Source organism: Syzygium oleosum, unplaced genomic scaffold (assembly GCF_021117445.2).
Source record: "Syzygium oleosum isolate NSW1041296 unplaced genomic scaffold, Sole_v2.1 Sole_v2.24, whole genome shotgun sequence".
In the NCBI taxonomy this organism is placed as follows: Eukaryota; Viridiplantae; Streptophyta; class Magnoliopsida; order Myrtales; family Myrtaceae; genus Syzygium; species Syzygium oleosum.
In genome coordinates, this window is record NW_026607508.1 from 2152591 (window position 1) to 2171384 (window position 18794).

The window sequence follows — 18794 nt, forward strand, 5'->3', positions numbered from 1 at the left end:
TTTCATGGGCCGGTTAGAGCCAAGTTTCATGAGCCTGTTAATTTAGCGTTCTCTTGCCCGTGCAGCCTTAGGAATTTCTTCTAAGTCAGCCTTTCCCACAACACTCACAAGGATTCTACGGAGAGAAATTCTTAGAGAGAAGCTCTGGATTTTCCATTACTTATAGATGATCCAAATGAGGAGATCCCTATAATCCCCTAATTATAACTATACATCTCCCTTTAATCTAATGGCGGAGGTTTTATCTCCCCATCTACCTACTTGCCACATTAATTACAAAAAAGCCTAGAACAGAGTACATTTCCCGAAGAATATTCTAGAGTACACAATAAATCCTAGGGCTATGGGCTCACTCGGTCTTCTTGGATCATCCTTGCTTTATCATTTGAAAACCTTTGGACCATGACGCATGACTGAAGCCTATTTAGGTAAGACCAAAGAGACTTTGCCCAAAATGCTTATGAGTAAGGATGGCATTATGCTGGATAAATTGCTCGCTAAGTTCATCCTGTTGAATAATGTTGATGTCAATATTGTGCAGAGGCTATCCTTCATTGACTTTGTGATTGCTGTGGCTGAACATGATTCTCATTGTAAGTTGCCATATTTTTCAATAGTCAAAACAAAATTTGTGCCTGATTTGGAAAAGAAAATTGGAGAGCATATGGAAAATGTGAAGAAATCATGACATACAACCAGCTGCACACTCATGTCTGATATATGGTATGCAAAGGAGAGATCCTTCATTTATATCTTCGCCTAGCGTATTGAAAGTGTTGGATATCCATAAAGATGAGTTAACAAACACTTTGTTGTGAGAGTTTATATATTTTGTCACTCAAGAAATAGGTGCCAATAACATTTTGCAGTATATAACCAATTGCGCTCGAAAAGAAGGTTTATAAGGATATGTCCATTGGCAAATATTGCATGTGTACAAGACTAAATCCATTGCCTATGAAATACATTTACTCTTTGAGGATATCTACAATGGAATCGAATGGGTTCGAAGGGCATTTGAACAAGCAAGAGCGGTTGTCATTAAGATTCACAAGCATAATGGTATCTTATCTTCAATGAAATAGTTCACAAACCACTACAAAAAAACATGAAATTTGCGACGGGGAATTTTTCGTCGCTAATTTGCGACAAACTTTGCGACGAAAATAATTTGTGACGGAAATAAAATTCGTCGCAAATTCGCGACGGAATTTGCGACGGACTTATTTTCCGTTGCGAATTTGCGACGGAAAATTGGTCGTCGCTAATTTGCGACGGAATTAGCAATGAGCAATTTTCCGTCCCAAATTTGCGACGAATTTTGTGACGGAATTATTTTCCGTCGCAAATTAGCGACGGAAAATAAATCCCTTGCAAATTCCATCGTGAAAAATAATTCCGTCGCAAATTTGCGACGGATTTATTTTCCGTCGCAAATTTGCGACGAATTTTGCGACGGATTTATTTTCTGTCGCTAATTTATGCAACGAAATTTACCATTATGCGACAAAAGTAGCGACGGATATTTGAAAAAAAATTCGTCGCTAATTTGCGACGGATTTTGCAACGAAAACGGATTCGTCGGTAATTTGTAATTTATAACGGAAAAAAACTTTCGTCGTATCCACCCGACCCGTCAATTTCTCTCTCTCTCTGTACTGATTCCTAACATCCCCCGCTTTTCTCCCCCCCTTCTCCCTCTTGCGTTTCTCTCAATAATCCGTGCGTGCAGAAATCAATCTCGGTGAAGCTTTTCTACAGGTAAGTATCGTAGCTAATTTCGTGACTAATTGGCGATGAATACGGTTCGTCGCTAAACTATTCATCGCTGGATTGGAATTTTTTTTTTATTGGCTATTTTTTTTGTTTTATTTTTTGTAAGTTACCGGCCACCGGCGAGACCTCGCCGGCCAAGGGGGGAGGCCGACCGGCCTCGGTGGGCCGGCGAGGTCGGTCGGCCTCCCCCCATGGCCGGCGAGGCCGCTCGGCCTCCCCCCTTATCGGTTGACCTCACCGTCGCCTAGATCTGGGCGACAGCGAGGTCGACCGGCAGCCTCGCCCCATGGCCGGCGAGGTCGGCCGCGGCCTCGCCCGGGTGTGGCGGTCGACCTCGGCTGTCGCCCGGATCCGGGCGACGGCGAGGTCGACCGGAGGTGGGGCGAGGCCACTCGGCCTCTCTCGGATCTAGGCGAGGCCGAGCGGCCTCGCCCCATGGCCGGCGAGGCCGCTCGGCCTCCCCCCATGGCCATCGACGTCGCCATCGCCCAGATCTGGGCGACGACGACATCGACCGGCGGCCATAGCGAGGCCGCTCGGCCTCGTCGGCATCAGCCAGTCTCCGGTCGCCGGCCTAGCGATTGAAGAAAAATGTAAGGGGAAAAAAATTTTAAAAATTCGGAAAAAATAAATGTTAAGTGATTTTTCTTTTATTTAGGTACGTGTCCAATTGAAGGTCTCGCAATCCAAGTGAACATTGCAATTCTCATCAAATTGACCACTTTCTACTACCAAGATTTCAGTCAAATATTTGGGTAAGTCTTCCTTACATGGTAATTTTTTCAATTTTTTCAATTTCAAAGTAATTGTTGCGTGAAAAGCAAAATTTTAATTTTCATAATTTTATGGTTTTAATTAAGAACAGATATTTTAAATATTTTACGAGATTTTTTTATTTTAATATAGACACAATGCAAAGAGACAGGGCTTGGATGTATAATAAGAACTTACCTGAACGTCGAGGATCGACCGATGAGTTTCGTACTGGGTTGGAACTATTTTTAGACTTTGCTAGTAGTAAATATGAGTTCATGGATGGAAATAAGTTAAGGTGTCCGTGTAAAAAGTGCAGTAATGGTAAATTTAATGTGTGTAATAAAGTTAGAGAACATCTTTGTAGATTTGGGTTTACTCCGAATTATTATAATTGGACTTGCCATGGTGAACCATTTATATCTGATGAAGGATATCGAAGAAGTGACCAATTTTTAGTTAGGGAAGAATGTAGCTATTATGACCAATTGAACCCATACGAGAGGATAGTGATTGATGCAGCTGGTCAGACTTTTGTTTCAGAATCGAACCATGCAAGTACTAGTTTTACTCATACACTAGAATAAGTGGGTACTAGTCATATATCACAATTGGAAGAGATAGGAATAACGGATTTTGATGAGAATGTGTGTAATGGAACTTTTTCATCTAATCAATTCTGGAAAGTGTTGAAAGCAGCAGTTGAACCTTTATGAGCAGGTTGTGACAACCACACTAAGTTATCAGTGACAGCAAGAATGTTAAATATCAAGGCAGAGCATAATGTGTCGCAAGATTGCTTCAACTCTTTTGTTGAAGTAATGCGGGAAACAATGCCTCGTGATAACATCATGCCAAGTAATTTTTACGATATGAAAAAGCTAGTGGATAACTTAGGTCTGCCGGTTGTAAGGATTGATGTATGTAGTAGGGGTTGTATGTTATAATGGAGAGATGATGAAAATGCAGAATCTTACAAATTCTGTAGCCAACCTAGGCACAAGATTAACAGGAAGCAGGGTCGTAATCAGAAGCGTAGACCATGTAAGCAAATGTTTTATCTGCCCTTAATCCCCAGATTACAAAGGCTTTATGCGTCTCAAGCAACTGCTGAACACATGACTTGGCATGCGAATCATGAAACAAAAGAGGGTCTAATGTGTCATCCTTCAGATGCAAAGGCATGGAAACATTTTGATAGAACGTACCCTGAGTTTGCGATAGAGCCTCGAAACATCAGGTTAGGTCTCTATGCTGATAGATTTGTCCCATTTGGAAAATCAGGAAAAAGTTATTCATGTTGGCCAGTTATCTTAACGCCGTACAATCTTCCACCTGGTATGTGCATGAAGACACCTTATATGTTTTTGACATTGATCGTGCCTGGCCCGCAAAATCCGAAAAAGTTAATAGATGTTTATATGCAACCATTGATTGAAGAGTTACAACGGCTATGGGAGAAAGGTGTCCTTACATATGATGTTTCTACCGATAAAACATATGTAATGAAGGCTGCTCTTTTTTGGACGATAAATGACTTTCCAGCTTACGGAATGTTATCTGGATGGAGTACAGCTGGGATCTTAGGATGTCCGATATGTTTGGAGAGATCAAAGTCATTTAGATTAAAACATGGAAAGAAGACCAGCTATTTTGACTGTCACAGACAATTTTTACCGATAAATCATACATTCAGAAGGAATAAAAAAGAATTCATCAAGAATAGAACTGAAAAAACACGTCCACCATTGAGGTTGACTGGCGATCAAATTTGGGAACGGGTGCAAGACTTTCCAACTGTTGTTCAGAACCCTCACGGTACGACTTTTGCGTACGGTAGTACACATAAGTGGACAAAACGCAGTATATTTTGGGATCTATCATATTGGAAAACCCATCTTATTCATCATAATTTTGACGTCATACACATAGAAAAGAATGTTTTTGATAATGTCATAAATACTGTGATGGATGTCACCGGAAAAACAAAAGACAACTTGAACGCAAGAAAAGATATGAGAGATATTTGTGATCGGCCAACACTAGATGTGGATGCAAGCAGCAGGGGACCAAAACCAAAAGCAGTTTATACATTGGATAAGGAGCAGAGGCGAGTTGTTTGTCAATGGTTGAAATCTATGCAGTTTCCTGATGGATATGCTTCGTACCTCGGGAGATGTGTTGATTTGAATTAATGCAAGTTGACAGGTTTGAAGAGTCATGATTGTCACATATTGATGGAAAGACTAATTCCAATAGCTTTCAAGGAAGTTCTACCGAACTTTGTATGGGGCGCCATTACAGAGTTAAGCAATTTCCTGCATGATATTTGCTCGATAGTGTTAAAAGCATCACATATGGAGAAACTGGAGAGAGATATTCCAATTATTCTTTGCAACTTAGAAATAATATTTCGTCCATCGTTTTTTGATTCGATGGAGCATCTCTTAGTTCACTTGCCTTATGAGGCCAAAGTTGCAGGTCCCGTCCAATTTCGATGGATGTATTCATTTGAGAGGTAATTTTCTTTTAAATAAAGCTCTAATTACTTTATTATATATTATGTTCTGATAAGCTTCTTTCTATTGCAACTAGATTCTTATATCATTTGAAGAAAAAAGTGAAGAATAAGGCATGTGTTGAAGCTTCAATTTGTAATGCATATATTATGGAAGAAGTGACAACATTTGCATCATACTATTTTGAGCTGCACGTGCAGTGCAAGAGACGGAGAGCAGGTAGAAATGATGAGGGCCCTAGTGATCCCAATTGCAAAGTATTCTCTATTTTCAATTATCTGGGTCGATCAAGTGACGCATGTCAGTTTCGTTACTTAACAGGCGAAGAATTGCATGCAGCCCATACATATATTTTACTGAACTGCCCAGAAGTCGAGCCATACTTCGAGTAAGTGTAAATTTGTAAATATATGTATTGTGTGTCAAATATTTGCTAATATATAAATGATATTTATTACTAGGATTTTCCAAACTTCAATGTGTGGACTACCACCAAATGAGTTTGACCGTTTGTGCGATGAACAATTTGCAGCATGGTTCAAAACATATGTAAGTTGCTTATGGACCAAAACCAAGTTATTTAAATTTTATACGTCATTTATTAAAATATATATTATTGACCTTGTGTGTGTAACCTTAGGTTCACAGTAATCATGATGAACTTGGAGAGCAAGGATTGCTATATCATCTGTCATGGGGTCCACAGTTAAGAGTACGAAGTTGGCCAGCATATTTCATAAATGGATATAATTTTCACACTCAAGAATATGGAATGGGAAAAGCCACAATGAATAGTGGTGTGTGTGTTCGGTCATCCAATGGTGGCAGTTCAAAAGATGATTTTTATGGCTTGTTGGATGAAATCATAGAGATAGAGTACCCTGGACCTTTAATGATGCGGGTTGTGTTATTTAAGTACAAGTGATTCGACCGCGTCAAAGGAATGAAGGTGCATACGAAGTTTAATTTGGTTGAAATAAATCACAAGAAAAGGTATATGAAATATGAACCATTTATCTTGGCACAACAAGCAATTCAAGTATGTTATGCATCATATCCTAGTTTGAAATGTGACAAAGCTGATTGGTGGGCTGTATGTAAAATCAAAGCACGGAGAAAAATCGAGGAACACTGGAAGGATAGAGCCTATCAACAAGAGGAAGTTTGTAACACGGTTGAAACTGAGGAATATAACATTCCAACTTTACGAGATCCATGTAGAGCAATGATAGATGTGGATCCAACTAAAATTTGCGAATTAAATGTACAAGATGGTTCAGAATCTGATTTTGAGACAGATGATGAAGATGACGCGCATGAAGAAGATGAAGATCAAGATCAAGATGAGGACGAAGACGAAGATTTATACGAAGACGAAGATGAAGACGAAGATTAAAATTTTTGTGACAAAACACTAATGATGTGTAATTATTATTGCGACAAGTGTTATTTTGGTTGTCATAATTATTATTATTGTTGTTGTTATTATTGTTATTGTTATTATCAGTATTGTTGTTGTCGATTATTCTTATTAATGTCATTGATCGTCGGAAAATTCACGACAATTTTCCGAATCCGTTGCAAATTTGCGACGGATTTGAGAATGTCCTTTATTTTTGGAATCCGAAATAAATCTGTCGGAAATTTGCCACGAAAAAATAATTCCACCGCAAATTTGCGAAGGAAAATAAATTTGTCCGTCGCAAATGATAGTCCGTCGCAAATTTGGGACGGAAAAAAATTCCGTCCCAAATTTGCGAAGGAAAAATATTGTCCGTCAGAAATTTGCGACGGACAGATATCGTCTATCGCAATCCGTCGCAAATTTGCGACGGACACAGACCGTCCGTCGCAAATTTGGGAAGGAAAAATTTCCGTCCCAAATTTACGACGGAATAATATTGTCCGTCGCAAATTTGCGACGGACAAGGATGGTCCATCGCAAATTTGGGACGGAAAAAAATTCCATCCCAAATTTGCGACGGATTTTTTTGGTCCGTCGCAAATTTGCGACCGACAAGGATGGTCCGTCGCAAATTTGGGACGTAAAAAAATTCCATCCCAAATTTGCGACGGACAAAGATCGTCCGTCGCAAATTTGGGACAGAAAAAAAATTCCCTCCCATATTTGCGACGGAAAAATGTTGTCTGACGCAAATTTGCGACGGATTCGAAAATGCCCTTTATTTTTTGGAATCCGTTGCAAAAGCCGTAGCAAATTTGCGACGGATCCTTTTTTTAAATTCGTCGCAAATTTACGACGGATTTTTTTTCCGTCCCAAATTACAAATTTGCACGTTTCAAATTTTTATGCCCGTCTCTCTCTCTCTCTCTCCCTGCCCGCGCACATGCCCCCCCCCCCCGTCACGTCCCTTCTATCGGACCTTTCCCCTTTCTTTTTTTTTTTCCTTTTCTTTTCCTCTTCTTCTTCTTCTTCTTCTTCTTCTTCCCGCAATCGTCGCCGGGAACCGTGGACTTGACCGCCACCCAAAAGCTCGCCAGCCGCCGTCGTCGTCGCTGCCGTCGCCGTGGTCACCTGCCCGCGCGTGTGCTCGCCGATCACCGAGCCGAGGTCGCCGCCGGCCACCTCGCCCGCGAGCCTCGCCCGCCCGCCTCATAGCCCCCCGAAGCCGGCGCGCCGTCGCCGTCGCCGTCGTCGCCTTGCCGCGCGTGTGCTCTCCGGTCTGGCCGAGCTCGCCGCCGCCCACCTCGCCGGCGCGCCTCGCCCGCCCGCCTCGCAGCCCTTAGTAGCCGGCGACGCCGTAGCCGCCTAGCCTCGCCCCGAGCTCGCCGCCGCCCAAGCTGCCCGACGCCGTTGCCAGAGCCGTCGCCCGGCCTTTGCCTAGCCGCCTCCCGGCGTCGTCGCCGCCCAGCCAGCGACCCGACTCCATCGCCGCCAAGCCGCCGCCGATGCCGTAGCCGCCCCGCCGCCGCCCGATGCCGTCACCGCCCGGTCGCCGCCCATCCGTCAACGCCCGGTACCGCCCAACCGTCGCCGCCGGCCCGCCGCCCGGCGCCGCCCGACGCCGTCGTCGCCCAGCTCCACCGTCGTTCGCCCGGCCATGGCCGAGCGCCGTCCCGAGCGCTTGGCCGACTAGCCACCACTTGGGCCCGCGCCGAGCCCGCCACTGACCGACCAGCCAAAATATTATTATTGTTTGGTTTTTCTTGGCCTTGAACCAAGTAAGCGACCCCCTAAACCCTGCCTAATATAATGAGTATTAATCGGACTTGTTTAGGGATTGTTTAGTGTCGGATTGATTGGCTAAGTTAGGGGCCGATTTCAGGATTGCATGTGGCTTTGATCGATGTTCGCCTGGTTAATTTGTCGATTATGTCGTCAATTAAGCGTTCAATGACGATCGTGTAGTTGATTAAGCGTTTTTTCAGAAAATGCATTAAAATTGAAAAATTCTAGAAAAATTCATAAAAATTTCCAAAAAATTATAAAAAGTCAGATTTTGGGAAAATATTAAATATGGTAAAATTTTTTTTAAATTTTAAAAAAAAATTTCAAAATATCACAAAATGGCTTAAAATAACTGTGGTCACCAACTTTGAGTTAAATTTAAATTTTTTTAGGTGCCCAAAAAAATTTAAAAATAAAAATAAAATAAAAAATTTCAAAACTTTACAGAATGACTTAGAATACCTATGGCCACCCACTTTTAGTGAAAATTTAATTTTTTTAGGTGCCCAAAAAAATTAAATAATAAAATAATTAAAAATTTTCAAAACTTTACAGAATGGCTTAGAATACCTGTGGCCACCCACTTTTAGTGAAATTTAAATTTTTTTAGGTGCCCAAAAAATTTAAAAAATTAAAAAATTTCAAAATTTCAAAATTTTACTGAATGGCTTAGAATACCCGTGACCACCCACTTTTAGTGAAATTTAAATTTTTTTAGGTGCCCAAAAAAAATTAAAAAATAAAATAATTAAAAAATTTCAAAACTTTACTGAATGGCTTAGAATACCTGTGGCCACCCACTTTTAGTGAAATTTAAATTTTTTTAGGTGCCCAAAATAATTAAAAATTTTCAAAACTTTACAGAATGGCTTAGAATACTTGTGCCACCCACTTTGAGTGAAATTTAAATTTTTTAAGGTGCCCAAAAAAAATTAAAAATTTCAACAATGTCAAAACTTCACAAAATGGCTTAGAATACTTGTGGCCACCCATTTTTAAGCAGAAATTTTTTTTTACGTGCCCAAAAAAAATTTTAAAAAATCCAAAATTTCAAAACTTTACAGAACGGCTTTTAATACCTGTGGCCACCCACTTTGAGTAAAATTAAAAAATTTTAAGTGCAAAAATTTCAACAAATCAAAACAGAGTTCTGTTCCAGAAAATCAATTTCGGGCGCAGAATTAGTCATGTTTTACCGAACAGATTTCTTCTTCAGATGTCAATTTCTGGCAAGAATGCGAAAAATCAATTTCTGGCAACAATTTGATTTCTGGAGCAGAATGGTTACCATTCGCACTCTTAGTTGTTTAATGCTAATCGTATGGTTAATTAGGTTAATCGTGTCGGTGATTTGCTTAATTGTGGCTGATTGTTTAACTATGGCCTAATCGTATGGGTTGATTGATGATCGTGTCGCCGAGAACGAAGATCATGTGGCTGAAATTGATGTTTCATGGTTGATCTTGTAGTTGATGAATTATCGTGTGGTTTGAAAGTGGATCGTGTGGTTAATTATGGCTATTGTCGGCTTAGCATGGCATATCGTGCTCATATATTGATGTTTGATATAAAAATGAATGCGATTCATAGTATAAGGGTTCATCAACGAAAAATAACGCAGCGGAATATAGAACCTAGATAAATCGACAACCGATTGTGTCTGGATTAGCGCCCCAAGTATTGCGTCTCTACCGGTATCCACACACACAAACGGAATTCTCCAACGATCCACGTGCTAGCGAAAGATCTTGAAGTTCCTTTTCTTGAACGCCTTTTGATTTTCGATACTCTATCGAAAAAACCCTAGACAGAGAACAATTCTCTATCTATTTATACAGCCTCATTATCCAGTGGAATTAAAAGAAGTGGGCCGGGCAATTTGGCCCGCCAAACTGTCCACCTTTAATCGTACATTTAATCATTATCTCATAACGCGCACGACCGCATAGATAATTTAAATAAGAGAATAAATTAAAATCTACTTCTTAAGTAGATCAAGACGCACATAAAATATTAAGTCCGTTCGCTATTGTGTGCGACCCTGTAGGTTCACTAAATATTAGCAGTGTGCTCAAAACTCTTTTTGGCCCATAAGTCATAAGCGGTCTCTAGTAAGACATTATGACTACCTAAGTATAGTGAAGGTCGATTTTCCGACACAACCTAATCCACAACTAATATTAGAGTATCAACCTTGATTGATTCCTAGGGCAGACCACTAACAATCTCCCACTTGCACTAGAACCAATCATATAAACTAAGTCCCTTTGTCACTTGATTTTCGAGTTAAGCATAAGACATGACAAGTGTCATCCTTATATAGCTTAAACTCATTTTCCCGATACAGCAGTTAGACTGTCAAAACAAGTAGTTGACTCTTCAACTCACTTGAGCATGGCCATGCATTTCACAGTCTCAACTCTACGGGAGGCCAGGAAATCATACCCTTGTTATATGAGAGGGACAAATCCCATCTTGTCTACTCACATCACTCGGCACGATTCATGACATGCCCAGCCATTACCTTTATAATCACCTGTTACGGCTGACGTTTGGCAATGTTGAAGAATGCCAATCCACGTCTAGGAAACCATGGCAGACTCAGGTCAAAGGACTATACTCTATAGTTGTGATGAGAAATACTGATGACATTATATAACAATCCTACAGTATTCTCATAGTGCGTCTGTCCAATACAATGTTCTCCAACATGTATTCCATGTGATCAAATTTATATCTCTATATTCATGACCCGTGAAACTTGGTCATCAGTTGACTCACATGCTAGTCTCAAACACCATTTGCTTCCCAATGCACAATGGCAATTGACTAGGGACATTTAGAATATTAATATCCACTCTATTAATAGAGTTTCATGATCAAATCACGTATTTGATTATCTATTAAGGATATTCAATATTCAGGGGATAAAGATTTCGCATTCAACTATATACTCAAATTAAATCGAAATCAAATATAATATATATATTTTATTAATGAACAATGAAAATGTATATCACATATACTCCCACTCAAATCAAGACCAATCACTAATGTGTTTAAGGCCTAAAGCGTTACAATGACGCTCATGCTTAGGTTGTGGAAGAGCCTTCGTCAACGGATCAGCTGTATTCAACTCCGTTGCAACTTTGCACATCTTGACATCACCTCTTTCAATGAATTCTCGAATGAGATGATACTTCCTGAGTATGTGTTTGATCTTCTGGTGAGACCTAGGCTCTTTACCCAAAGCTATGGCCCCATTGCTGTCACAATAGAGGTCCACTGGAATCGAACTAGTGGGACTGATTCCCAGTTCTTCTATGAACTTTCGAATCCAAACAGCTTCCTTTGATGCTTCTGAAGCAGCAATATACTCAGCTTTTGTCGTAGAATCTGCAAGAGTGTCCTGCTTGGAACTCTTCCAGCACACCGCTCCACCATTCACGCAAAAGACAAAACCTGACTGCGATCGAAGGTCGTCTTTGTCGGTTTGGAAACTAGCATCAGTGTAACCATTTACAGTGATCTGCTCCTCACCTCCATAGACTAAGAATAAATCCTTAGTTCTTCTCAAGTACTTAAGGATATTCTTGACAGCAATCCAGTGAGGTTCCCTTGGATCTGACTGGTATCTACTTGTCATGCTCAATGCATAAGCAACATCAGGACGAGTGCATAACATAGCATACATGATGGATCCCACAGCTGATGCATAAGGAATCCTACTCATGCGGTCTCGCTCATCTTGTGTTGAAGGACACTAAGTCTTGCTAAGACTTATGCCATGTGTCATCGGGAGAAAACCTTTCTTGGAGTCTTGCATATTAAACCTATTGATGACTTTGTCAACATATATACTTTGACTCAGTCCAATAAGTCTCTTAGATCTATCTCTATAGATCCTGATCCCCAAGATATAGTTTGCCTCTCCCATGTCCTTCATGGAGAAAAATTTTCCTAGCGATGTCTTAACTGACTGAAGCATAGGAATGTCGTTTCCAATGAGTAGTATGTCATCCACATACAACACTAGAAACACAATTGCACTCCCACTAGACTTCTTGTATACACAAGCTTCTTCTTTGTTTCTGATGAAGCCAAACTCTTTGATAATTTCATCGAAACGAATATTCTAGCTCCGTGATGCCTGCTTCAATCCATAAATAGAACGTTGAAGCTTGCATATCTTCCCAGTGTTATCTGGTGATGTAAAGCCTTCAGGTTGTGTCATGTATACATCCTCCTCTAGTTTTCCGTTAAGGAAAGCTGTGTTTACATTCATTTGTCATATCTCATAGTCATAATATGCAGCAAATGCTAGGATAATCCGAATGGACTTAAGCATGGCCACTGGCGAAAAGGTCTCGTCATAGTCAATACCATGAGTTTGTTTGAAACCTTTAGCTACTAGCCGTGCTTTATAGATGTGAACATTTCCATCCATATCAGTTTTCTTCTTGAAAACCCACTTGCACCCTATAGGTTTGACACCTTCGGGTGGATCAATCAAAGTCCAAACTTTGTTTTGATACATTGAGTCCATTTCGGATTTCATGGCCTGAAGCCATTTATCGGAGTCTGGGCCCATCATAGCTTCTGTATAGGTCGTAGGTTCGTCATTTTCTATTAACAATAGATGACGATGTTCTGTCACGTGAAAACCATATCTCATAGGCTCACGATGTGTTCTTTCAGACCTACGAACTATAGGTGCCACTGGAGTAGACTCTACAACTCTTTGTAGATCTAATTGAGGTTCCTCATGAACTGGAACACCCTCTTGTGGCACAATAACTTCTTCGAGGTTTACCTTACTCCCACTGGTTCCTTTAGTAAGAAACTCTTTCTCTAAAAAGACACCATTTCGAGCAACAAACACTTTGTTCTCTGATGGATTGTAAAAGTAATATCCTTTCGTTTCTTTAGGATATCCCACAAAGAAGCATTTATCAGATTTGGGTCCAAGCTTATCAGAAAATAAACGTTTTACATAGGCTTCACAACCCCAAATCTTTAGAAAAGACATACTAGGAACTTTTCCTGTCCACATCTCATATGGTGTCTTCTCTACAGCTTTTGATGGACTTCTATTTAGTGTAAACGCAGCTGTCTCGAGTGCATATCCCCAGAAAGATAATGAAAGATCTGAATGACTCATCATTGATCTAACCATGTCTAACAAAGTTCAATTTCTCCTCTCAGAGACACCATTCCACTGTGGAGTTCCAGGAGGAGAGAGCTGTGAAACAATTCCACACTCTTTGAGATGGTCATTGAACTCTTGGCTTAAATATTCTCCTCCTCGATCAGATTGAAGAGCCTTGATATTCTTGCCAAGTTGATTCTGTACTTCATTCTGAAATTCCTTGAACTTTTCAAAGGAGTCGGATTTATGTTTCATCAAGTAAACATATCCATATCTACTGAAATCATCAGTAAATGTAATGAAGTACTGATAATCTCCTCTGGCTGTAGAACTTAGTGGTCCATACACATCAGTATGTATAAGGGCCAATAATTCTTTTGTCCTCTCACTTTGATTAGTAAAAGGAGCTTTTGTCATTTTTCCAACTAAACAAGATTCACATGTATCAAATGATTCAAAATCAAATGAATTTAATAGTCCATCGCTATGAAGCTTATGAATTCGTTTCTCGTTTATGTGGCCTAATCGACAATGCCATAGGCAGGTTGGATTCAAATCATTAGATTTAAACCTTTTTGTATTTATATTATAGATTGGCACATCAAGATTTAGAACATATATCCCATCCACAATATGGGTGCTACCATAAAATAATCCATTAAGATAAAACGAACAACTATTGTTCTTTATATCAAAATAGAAACCTTCCTTGTCCAAACAAGAAACAAAAATAATATTCCTGCGTATAGCAGGTACATAGTAGCAATTATTCAATTCTAAAATCATGCCAGAAGGTAAAGCTACATCATATGTTCCTACGGCTAATGCAGCAACTCTTGCTCCATTTCCAACTCGTAGTTCCACTTCACCTTTTGCAAGTGTTCTACTTCGTTTTAGTCCCTGCACATCCATACAAATATGAGTACCACAACCGGTATCCAATACCCATGAAGTAGAACTAGTAGTAACATTTACTTCTATAACATAAATACCTGAATCGGAAGTCTCACTTCCCTTTTTCTTCAGATCCTCCAAATATTTCTTGCAATTCCTCTTCCAATGTCCATTCTCACCACAATGGAAGCATACAGCATCAGCAGTCGAACCCAGTTTGGTCTTGGATTTGAGTTTGGGCTTAGTACCCTTGCCCTTACCCTTGACCTTACCTGGCTTCTTAAAGCCTTTCCCCTTTTGAACCATGAGAACATTAGGGGTAGGGTCCTTCTTGATATTCTGCTCAGTAGTTTTGAGCATCCCATGTAGTTCAGTCAAAGACTTATTCAGATTATGCATGTTATAGTTCATAATAAACATGTCATAATCTTGAGGCAATGACTGAAGAATAATGTCAGTAGCCAACTCTTGGCTAATGGGAGAGCCCAGTCGCTCCAGGTTTTCAATATAACCTATCATCTTTATGACATGTGGGCTAACTGAGCTCCCACTTGCTAGCTTGCACTCAATTAAGGTCTTTACCATTTGGTACCTTTCAGTGCATGCCTGCTCCTGAAACAAATTTTTCAGGTTCATGATCATATCATAAGCATCCACGTTCTCAAACTGCTTCTGAAGGTCTGAGTTCATGGTAGCTAACATTAGACATGATGCATCCGATGCATCATCTTTATGCTTCTGATAAGCATTCCTTTCAGCATGGGGAGCGTTGGAAGGAGGTGCCTTCTGAGGGAGTGGTTTCTTCAGGACATAATCATTTTTCTCCTGCTTGAGAACAATTCTCAAGCTTCTATACCAGTCCAAAAAGTTTGAACCATTCAATTTGTCCTTCTCAAGGACAGATCGCAGTGAAAAGTGTGATGCAGAGCTATTTGCCATTATCTACAACAAATATGCAAAGTGAATTGTTCATTAATATTATTTATAATAAACTCCCACTATACGTTTATAATATATGTCCCAATAAGTATAGTGATCCAAGATCCATATTTTACCAAGACTCGAGTAAACTTTGGCTTACCGCTCAAGACTAAGTTATTTAGGTAGACAACTCTTTGTCAATTGTATCAAATACAATTCTTGGTTGTTGGGGTTGACATCTCATATCTTATCCCCAAACACTATGCCTCAAGGCCCAAAACTGTTTTGATAGCCTCGTTAAGTAAACCAATCTTAACATATGGATAACCATTATCCATCCTATTTTACTTAAATAGTTAAAGACACCCTGCTTTGGCAGGCCCATCTTTTGACGGTTCGAGTCTTAATAGGTGTATGATTGGAAATGTATCATATTATTACTTAATTTTATTGGGGACTCTTAATGTTTATTTAGTGATGAATGCATGCATGTTCTAAACATAAACGAAACATCACTTATAATAACAAAGGTACATCAATCATACGGGAACGACCAATTCCATGCAGGGGTCAAGGGGGCAGCGCCCCTCACGGGGTCGAGGGGCAGAGCCCCTTGCGGTGGTCTCGCTTCTGTGTTCTCGGGAGACTATCCGTCGCTGCCACCTCCCGCGCCCTCACCGTACGCATCTGGCCGAACGCCTCGAGTCATTGACGTGCCGGATGACCAGTCGCGCTGCCGTCTCCGCCTCGGGCAACAGACCCAGACGTGCCGTCGTCTCCGACCGCCGTCTCCGCCTCGGGCAACAGGCCCAGACGCGCCGTTGTCTCTGCCTGCCGTCTCCGCCCGCCGTCTTCGCCTCGGGCAACAGCCCAGGCGCGACGCCGTCTCTGCCTTGGGCAACAGCCCAGGCGCGAGCAGAACAAGATTGATCCATCCCTGCTTCGTTCCTTCTCAATTGATCATATCAATTCGTATTTTAAATTCATCTAACCCTAATTGAGACTCACTTCAGGCATACATCATATGTATCAACAATTAGGGTTTCCGATTCAACTTCAATATATCACAAGCAGCTCTGATACCACTGAAGGGTTCATCAACGAAAAATAACGCAGCGGAATATAGAACCCTAGACAGGATCCATGTGTATATTGAAATCGAAAAGGAATTTCGAAACGTACCTTTTGCAAATCAAAGATAAATCGACAACATATCGTGTCTGGATTAGCGTCCCAAGTGTTGCGCCTCTATCGGTATCCACATACACGAACGGAATTCTCCAACGATCCACGTGCTAGCGAAAAATCTTGAAGTTCCTTTTCTTGAACGCCTTTTGATTTTCGATACTCTATCGAAAAAACCCTAGACAGAGAACGATTCTCTATCTATTTATACAGTCTCATTATCCAGCGGAATTAAAAGAAGTGGACCGGGCGATTTGGGCCCGCCAAACCGTCCACCTTTAATCGTATGTTTAATCATTATCTCATAACACACACGACCACATAGATAATTTAAATAAGAGAATAAATTAAAATCTACTTCTTAAGTAGATCAAGACGCACAGAAAATATTAAGTCCATTCGCTATTGTGTGCGACCCTGTAGGTTCACTAAACATTAGCAGTGTTTTCAAAACTCTTTTTGGCCCACAAGTCATAAGCGGTCTCTAGCAAGACATTATGACTATCTAAGTATAGTGAAGGTCGATTTTCCGACACAACCTAATCCACAACTAATATTAGAGTATCAACCTTGATTGATTCCTAGGGCAGACCACTAACATATTTGTTCGTAGGAAATTGCACGTTATAAACACTCGGCATTGGTTAATTAAGAGAAAACATTTTCTGCTTCTGAAACGGAAAAATGGTAAGCTTCGTCATGTACCTCATTATGTGTCCGTAATACGTGTTTATATTTTTTTACATATTTATCTAACCTTCCTACTTGTCAGTATAAACGTGGAGGTCACATGCATAGAAGACCAGCCCCTTCCTCGTCCTCGTCCCCGTCCCTTTCCTCTTCCCCTGTCCTTTCATCTAACCCTCAACCACTATATGCTGATGGACAATATGGACACGTTGGCCCTTCCTTTAACACTCAAGAACATGTTAGGGGACTTGGCCACATGCGAACTGAATCTCCTCCAGTTCCATCTCCTTTAGCTCCCTCTCCTTCCGTTCCACCTTATTATTCAGCGCAACAATCGAATAATGAGGGAAACACAGGTGAAGAAGATAACCGATTCATGATATGCCCATTTGGAGATTCGTAAGTACTTCATTTTTTTTTAGTATATGTAATATTTTATGGTTTTAGATATGGATGTCAACTGAATTGTCGATGTTACACAATATCCGTATGTTTGCAGATTCACGGATGCTCCGTTTGTTGTGAGGGAACTGAATAAAATAGTCAAAAACTATTGGATGGGGCAGTATATTAATTACAGAAGTGCTCCACAAGAAGTGAAAAATTTGTGGTGGAATGAGTTTAAGGTAAGTTTTAGATATTCTATTGTCTCACCAACTAAGTTTGGTGTAGTATATTATTGGTCAAGAATGATGTAAAGGTACCGAAACAAACTCTTTATTTAGGTACTGAAGGGACCAGATATTTTCCCCAAGATGAACTTTACAAAATCTATCGCCGAATTGTCTGGTGCATGGTAATGGATATGTGACCATCGCAATAACTTTTAGTTTTTTTTGTATTGATTGCAGCGGAAGTTCAGGTGGGATGAAGAGGAAGAGAATGAAGTGAGAAGAATTTTTCAGAAGAAAGTCAGTGATCACATACGAAATGTGATGAATAGAGCAAAGAGCAAGCAAGTGAAGCCGGCTTTCATTATAGTTAACAATTGGACGGAAATTAACAGAATTTGGGAAACTGAACAGAGTCAGAAAATCAGTGAGCAGAATAAAAAGAATCGATCTTCTAGTTCTAGTGAAGGGTCTGCCACATATGCTGGGGGCTTTATCAACATTGGGGAGCATCGAAAACGAATGGTAAGTCTGTTAAATAAGTTATAAGTTAATTTAATTCAATTACTCATGTTTACATTTTGTAGGCACATGAATTGGGGACGGAACCGACATTTGCAGCTACATTTGAACGTACATTTCAAAAAAAAGATAAGACATGGATTGGCAATCGAGCAAAAGTTGTTAAGGTATGTAAGATTATACTTTGGACTTTATGGAAACTAGAATGAAAACCGTGAATGCTTTTAATATATATGGTAGTTATATATATGAAGTTATTTTATTTTCATCTATATTGTTAATGTAGGAAAAATATGATGAATTTTTAATGAGCAATGCTAGTGGTGGTGATGGTGTTGCTGCGTCTGAGCCATCAGTTGACAGTACGGCATTATGGGTGGAGGCAACGGGTGGAATGAAAAAAGGAAAAATATTTGGGATGGGATCCTTGTCAAGGGTATTCATGATGAATCGTGCTGCAACTTCATCATCCACTACGGCTGGTCGAAGGAGGACACGACATGACGAGCAATTGACCCAAGAATTGAACCAACTGAAAAATATACTTGTTGGGAAGGACGAAGAAATACATGACTTGAAACAAC

At 40.3% G+C, this 18794-nt stretch overlaps 1 long non-coding RNA gene across 1 annotated transcript; it reads right to left on the bottom strand.

The window, feature by feature from the left end:
* Window positions 1-14051: 14051 nt before the first annotated feature.
* On the bottom strand, window positions 14052-14500 carry LOC130134799 (uncharacterized). The gene is made up of 2 exons (XR_008814305.1): window positions 14380-14500; window positions 14052-14287 (listed from the first exon to the last, which is right to left on the bottom strand). It is a non-coding gene; the product is annotated as an uncharacterized LOC130134799 (long non-coding RNA).
* Window positions 14501-18794: the final 4294 nt, after the last annotated feature.